We start from the raw sequence: 8,361 nt of genomic DNA on the forward strand, positions 1-8,361 counted from the left end.
AGTAGGTGAGATTCAAAAATGGCCGGAGGCAATTCTCGACCCGCTTCCGCATATTGATTATCATGTTTATATACGTGCAGAAAAATGATTTTTTCTAAAATTTGGTATCAGAGCAATGATACATCTGCCTTGAATTTTTTTTTTCATTTTCTGAAATTTTGCGTAAGAAACTTACCTGGAAATTTGTTCTTGGTAGCATCTTGAAGTTCTACTTTGAAATATAAAAAAATGTAGATTTGCTTTCTGAAATTTTTACGAGTATGATAAAAATTTTGGGAGAAAGTTTGGAACAAAATATTCAGAAAGCTTGAAGAAGATGAAGTTATACATTCATTCCGAATTTATTCCTTCTGATAATGAGCTTGGCCCTTGTCGTTGAATGTTTTCAAATTGTATACAATCACGTGAAGAGATAATAAATGGCCTGCAGTGCATTCATGAAAATGATAATGCATTATTTGTTTATTATTATTATTTAAAATAATAATAACAATAATTAACGTTATATATTATTTAAAATAATTATAATAATAATAATTAACGTTATATATATATATATATATATATATATATATATATATATATATATATATATATATATATATATATATATATATATATATATATATATATATATATATATATATATATATGTTGGTTTCGAAGATGACCCACAGTTAAAGACAAGATTGAAGACTTTGTCTTCAATTATTTAATTTTTTGAAATATTTATTATTATTATTTTAATAATAATAAAATAATTTTAATTAGAGAATTAACTTCTCGAGGTTCAAGTTGTGAAATTTTTAATACAAATTAATTTTGCGTGTTATATCAAATATTATAGATATTTATTTATGGACATGCAAATTTAATATTATGTTTGTATTTATTTTTTGAAATTAATTAAAAACAAATTGTATTGAAAATTGATAAATCAATATTCACATTATGTTCATATTAAATTTTATTGAGTTGTTTATAATTTAAAATGAACATATCAAGTAAGATGTGAATATAATATTATAAAATATTTCAGATGTTCACAAATAAACAAATAATCCTCACTTTATCACTACTCTAATAAAAGAGAAAAACTGATGAGGAGTTCATATTTTCTTGTAAATGTGATCCTCACTTTATCACTACTCTGATTGAACAGAAAAACTGATAAGGAACGTATTTGTTCATATTGAGTAAAAATGTGAATATAAAGTTATTTAATGAAATTTTTTGGCTTAAAAAAGTTACATAAATGTGGATAATTAAAGTGAATAATAATTATAAGGTGACATGAGAAAACATGATTTGGAGGATTTTTCATAGATCGGTTTAAACTGCCTTGACTAGCCACTGGTCTCCCTTAGAAATGTTGCTCTGACTAGGAGTTAGGTATTTAAAGGGCCTTAGCACTACCTATCTTTCCTGTGAGCACTCTTGGAAAATGTTGAATATGTTACTAAATAATTATTATATAAAGTATTAAAGTAAAATCAAATTTTTGTCCAGTGAACCGTATAATTTTAAATAATTGAGGAATAGCCACAACATTCTTAATTATGGAAAATTATGTATTAAATAGATTTGGATCCCATAATGAACATCAATTGTAATTAATTATATAAACATAATAAATTTTACCACACATTGATTTTTATTATATTTATATAATTAGTTAGGTTGAAATATCAAATTATATTTTTCTTAATTTACCCACAGGATTTAAGGAAAATACATTTTGATAGTTTTATCATAAAGTTACAGAAAAATCTTATTGAATTAAAATTTTAGCCCACATGCAAATTTTATGTCACTAGATTTTTTAAACATGAATTATATTGGTAAAACATGATATTGTCTCAAAATTTTAAGCATATGATATTTTGTGCAGTTATGCAACCTGCAAGTTTTTCTGATATGAAATGTGACATTCCTGAACTGAAGGGCGATAACTATAAAATATGGAAAGAAAGAATTCTTCTTCAATTAGAGTGGATGGATATTGATTAGGTTATACGGAAAGACGAACCATCTGCTATTACTGAAAACAGCTTTCCGGATGATGTTGATCTTTATGAAAAATGAGAGCGATCTAATCGACTCTGCGTAATGTTCATAAAGACCAAAATCTATGCTGGTATGCATAGTTCTGTCGATCAGCATAATAATGTCAGAAAATTACTGAAGGCTATTGATGAACAATTTCAGTCTTCAGATAAGGCACTTGTCAGCTCCTTAATTATGTAATTCTCTTCATTAAGGCTCACCCATGTGAGAGGTGTGCGAGAGCACATAATGAAAATGTGGGATATAGTGGCTCGGCTCAAGACACTTGAAGTGGAAATGTCTGAGACTTTTTTTGTGCACTACATTTTATGCACTCTTCCACAGCAATATAGACCCTTCAAAATTTCCTACAATACAAATAAGGATAAATGATCGATTACTGAATTAATGACCATGTGTGTTCAAGAGGAAGGAAGGTTGTTGAGAGAAACAAGTGATAATGTCTTTATGACCGCACAAAGAAAGAATAAGATGCAAGCCAAAGTCAAGGCAAAAGGGAAAGGATTAACTCCACCCCAACCTGACATCAAGAAAGAATCAAAATGTTTCTTGTGCAAAAAGACGGGACACATTAAGAAGGATTGCAATAAATTCAAGGACTGGCTTGAAAAGAAAGGTATTCCTGCTTCATTTGTCTGTTATGAATCTAATATCGTTGATATGATTTATAACACATGATGGATTGATTCTGGTTCTACTCCATGTTACAAATACCTTGCAGGGTATGTAAAATCTAAGGAAGCCGATAGAAAATGAGCGGAGCATCTATTCAGGAAACAAGATGTCTTTGCATGTGGAGGCTATTGGGACTTGTTGCCTAGTGTTGAGTAGTGATTATATTTTAAAATTGGAAAAGACCTTTTATGTTCCTAGTTTTTCTAGGAATTTAATTTCAGTTTTAAAACTTGTACCCCTTGGTTATTCATTTCAGTTTTTGGATAAATCAATAAATACATTTTATAAATCAAACCTTATTGGAAATGGTACAATGGTTGTTGGTGTTTCTTCTATTTCTTTACAAAATAATAACACCATTATGCATGTTCAAGGAGGTATCAAAGATGTGTTATAAATGAAGATTCCTCTATATTGTGGCACAGAAGATTGGGACATATCTCCATAGAGAGGATTAAAAGATTAGTGAATGATGGAGTACTTAGTAATTTAGATTTTAGTGATTTTGAGACTTGTGTCGACTGCATTAAAGGAAAGCAGACCAATAAGTCTAAAAAAAAGGTGTCAAGAGGAGTACATAAATATTAGAAATCATACATTCAGATATTTGTTGTCCAGATATGTACATTTCAAAGTCCGAAATACTTCATCTCCTTCATTGATGATTATTCACGATACATGTATATCTACATGCTTCATAACAAAAACAAAGCACTTGAACTTTAAGGTTTTTAAGGCTCAAGTGGAGAAGCAATGTGGAAAACATATTAAGATTGTGAGAATAGATAGAGGTGGAGAATATTACTGTAGATACACTGATAATGGACAAGCACCTGGTCCGTTTGCAAAGTTTTTCCAAGAACATGGGATTGTTGCCCAATATGCTATGCCTGGTTCTCCGGACCAGAATGGCGTAGCTGAGAGGAGAAACCGAACATTATTGGACATGGTGAGGAGCATGTTAAGTAGCTCAAAACTTCCTAAAACCTTGTGGACTGAAGTTCTTAAGACATCTGTGTATATATTAAACCGAGTTCCAACTAAGGCTGTCCCAAAGAAGTCATTTGAGTTATTTAAATGTTGGAAACCAAGTTTGCAACATATACGCGTTTGGGTTGTCCTTCTGAAATAAGAGTTTACAACCCACATGAAAAGAAACTGGTCCCAAGAATTATAAGTGGATATTTCATTGGGCATGCCGAAAAATTCAAAGGGTACAGATTTTATTGTCTATCTCACAATACTAGAATTGTGGAATCAAGAAATGCAAAATTTCTTGAGAATGATTTGATCAGTGGGAGTGATCATTCGAATGACATAGTTCTTGAGAATGATCACATTAATTCGCAACCATCTTATTCAAATGACAGATTGGTCGTTATTCACACCCCTCAAGATCAAATGGGTATTAGTTACTGAAGTTCCACAAATCGCTGATGAAAATCCAGTAGATCAAGTTGTTAATGAAGAACAAGAAATTGTTGATCAACCAAACAACCTTAGGAGATCTACTAGAATAATAAGATCAGCAATATCTAGTGATTATGTTGTGTATTTACAAGAATCAGATTTTAACATCGGAGCCGAAAATGATCCTGAAACGTTTTCACAAGTCATGAGTTGTAATCAGTCAAAACTATGGTTTTAATGCTATGAAAGAAGAGATGAATTCTATGGCAGATAATGGAGTCTGAGATCTTGTTCAGTTTCCTGATGGTGTAAAACCCATTGGATGTAAATAGGTCTTCAAAACAAAGAAAGACTCATTAGGCAACATTGAAAGGTATAAAGCAACCCTCGTTGCTAAAGGATTCACTCAGCAGGAAGGAATCGATTATAAGGAGACTTTTTCTCATGTATCTAAAAAAGATTCTCTTCGTATCATTCTAGCATTAGTTGCACATTTTGACTTATATTTGCAACAAATGGATGTGAAAACAGCTTTTCTCAATAGAGAACTAGAGGAAGAGATTTATATGAAACAACCCGAAGGATTCTTCTCTAGTAATGGTGAGCAATTGGTTTGTAAGCTTAAGAAATCTATATATGGATTGCAACAAGCTTCCCGTCAATGGTATTTAAAATTTCATGACGTTATCTCTTCATTCGGATTCGTTGAGAACCCCATGGATCAATGTATATACCAGAAGGTCAGTGGGAGCAAGATTTGTTTCTTTATTCTATATGTGGATGATATATTACTTGCAACCAACGACAAGGGTTTGTTATATGAGGTGAAACAGTTCCTCTCTAAAAACTTTGATATGAAGGATATGGGCGATGCATCTTGTGTCATTGGCATTAAGATACATAGAGACCGAATTAGAGGTATTCTAGGTCTGTCTCAGGAAACCTATATCAACAAAATTTTAGAGTGATATCGGATGAAAGATTGTTCACCAAGCATAGCTCCCGTTGTGAAAGACAATAAATTCAATTTGAGTCAATGCCCAAAGAACGATCTAAATCGGGAACAAATGAAAAACATTCCTTATGCTTCTGCTGTCAGAAGCTTAATGTATGCTCAGGTTTTCACTAGACCTGACATTGCATTTGTTGTTGGGATTTTGGGAAGATATCAGAGTAATCTAGGTTTAGACAACTGGAAAGCTGCAAAGAAAGTCATGAGGTACCTTCAAGGGACTAAAGATTATATGCTTGTATTCAGAAGAACTGAGAATTTGGAAGTAATTGGCTACTCTGATTTAGTCTACGTTGGTTGCATTGATTCACAAAAATCCACTTTAGGATATATTTTTATGCTAGTTGGTGAAGCTGTATCTTTGAGAAGTGCAAAGCAGACATTGACTGCTACTTCCACTATGGAAGCTGAGTTTGTAGCTTGTTTTGAGGCAACTCACATGTTGTATGGTTGAAAAGTTTCATTTCGAGGCTTGGAATTATGGATTCTATATCTAGGCCATTAAGAATATATTGTGACAATTCAGCTGCTATTTTTATGGCTTAAAATAACAAAAGTGGTAGTCGAAGGAAGCACATCGACATTAAGTATTTATCCATAAGAGAACGTGTTAAAGATAAGAAGTTACTTATCTAACACATTAACACTAAATTGATGACTGCAGATCTTTTGACTAAAGGCATGCCACCATTGAAATTTAAATATCATACAGAAAGAATGAGACTTGGTTCTTTTAAGTAATTTTGTTGTAAGAACAAATTAACGAAACTATGATGTGATATTTTCTCATATTTGTTGTGCACACATTCATTGATTCGAGAAATATCAATAAAGTTGGACCTCGAATAAACATAGGGTTTATTCATTAAGTTATTTGAAATATATGATACATTGTAGTACATGGAAGATAATAATCATTTTAAAGATGACATATCGCCATGATTCATGTATTTTGTTTTCTCCTATGATAAATGAGATATATCTGTCAAGTGGAAGAATGTTAGAAATATGACACATACATGTTAAAATACGTAGCATGTAGGAATTAGCGACGGCCAAGAAGCCTACCATTTTTGACGAACATGCAGTCTCAAATTTTTGACAATTGAGACGGCATGTGCCTCTTCTTTGGACATTCATGCTCCCGACTTTTCTCGTTGATGGTATGAGAAATGCCTATAAATAGAGCGATTGAGGTCCCTAAGCACGCACCTGCATATTGATTATCATGTTTATATACGTGCAGAAACATGATTTTTTCTAACAAAAGTTGGTGCCAAAAATTTATCCATCGGCCTATATAAATAAGACAAAATAGCTTCGGTGCATTATTTTTTATCACATTATTTGAAACGTCTACTCGTTTTAAAAATGCGGAAATAATTTTTTTTTTTTTAAAGCTTGCATTTTCGAGATATCATTTAAACACTTCGCATGCATGCGCTCTACAGAAAATATAAGATTTAAAAATGATCTTAAATACTTGACAATAAAAATAGCGTCGTTTAAAAATAACTAAACTTATCCATAATCATACGAAAACATAAACTTATAAAAATCTTAAAATCATCAACATATGAAAATATTCATCTCCTCTCAATATCATAAATCGTAATGCGGAAAACATGTGTGGTCCTCGGGTCGTGTCACCACACCAGGTCTACCTACTCAGAGTTCAGCACCTCCCGTCTCCTCATCATTAAGCTCACATGCATCACACACGCCTAGTGAGTCTAAAGACTCAACACACCTGCACCGTTAATAGCAAATACATATACATAGCACACAACAGTGAAAAATATCATACTCAACATACCTTTCATGAACTTTAAAACGTAACATAAACGTGTCGTGTAAAACCATGACGTGTCAAAACAGCTCATCGTTAATCATCTTTATCATTCATCATTCATCGTTTATCATTCATCGTTTATCATTTATCATTTCCTTTGGTGAATTCAGTTCATTAGAGGTGACTATCGTACATCATCGTTTACGATGGATCTATCATACATAGAACCGCGGTACCGGGCGGCTGTCGGACATCAGTGACAGGATTACCTATCCACTGTGCCTAGGCCTCATCATCATCATCATCATCATCATCATTTACATATACATCTTAAACATTTACATATAATTCGATAGCCACAACTAATTCCCGTAATTCAAAACATTATCATTTTCATCACTTATAAAAATTATGCATCAATGCAATTTTTCTTAAATCCAAGCATGCGACGTATATCTTCATAAAATCTTAAAATCGTGATCATGATGCATAAACATTTTAAACATCATACATTTGTGCTCAGGGTGCTGCCACGACCAAAATCTCACCCCGGGTGCAAAATGACCATTTTGCCCTTGGAAACCCATAAATTCTCGTTTCAACCCTGGAGCTCTAAAATTGACCCGAAGCTTACCAAACTCCTTAAAATGTCCCAAAACATTTTTATAAGCGTTCTTAGAGGTAAACTCGAGCCCATAATACAATTTAATCGATTCGTTTTTAAACTTGGACCGGGGTCCCGGTTTTAACCCGAATCGACTCGAAACTGTACCAAATTTTTCCCAACCTTTTTACCATCCTTAAAAACACTAAAATGTTCCTAAAACCATGTCTTTAACCCCTAACCACACGGCTGAAATTTCCAGAACTCCACCTAACTCTCGGCCACCCCTTTTCTAAAATCCCATTTCAACACATGGCCCCCAATCCCATTACCTTTCGGTCCCCTCCAATCTCCCCACCTGTCCAGCATTTTAATCTCATTCTTAAGGCTCTAAGAGACCTCCTAAACCAAGCTTAGCCGACACATAAAGCTGCCGAGCAAACCAATGTAGAAATGATCGCTTACACCATGGCAACCGAAGACCCTATTCCCTTGGCTCGCAAGTTTCGATCCTAGCAACCCGTGTGGGGACCCGGGTTCTAAATCGAATCTAATTGGGATTAACTGGATCTTTATTATAAATACGGGTCAATTTTTCGCTTTTACATAAAATCACATGTAAACTAAAACATAAGGTGATTCTATATCATACAACAAACCAAATGTACATCCAAATCTGTTTAGTACAAACATCTAACTAATGTTCGAATCTCAAATACAAGTAGTTCGAATCTAAACAGAAACTACTAGTAATCTGCTGCTACACCCGGCATCACCACGCTATCAACTCTCTCTTCCTCG

This window comes from Primulina eburnea, chromosome 6, assembly GCF_022965805.1.
Source record: "Primulina eburnea isolate SZY01 chromosome 6, ASM2296580v1, whole genome shotgun sequence".
Lineage (NCBI taxonomy): Eukaryota > Viridiplantae > Streptophyta > Magnoliopsida > Lamiales > Gesneriaceae > Primulina > Primulina eburnea.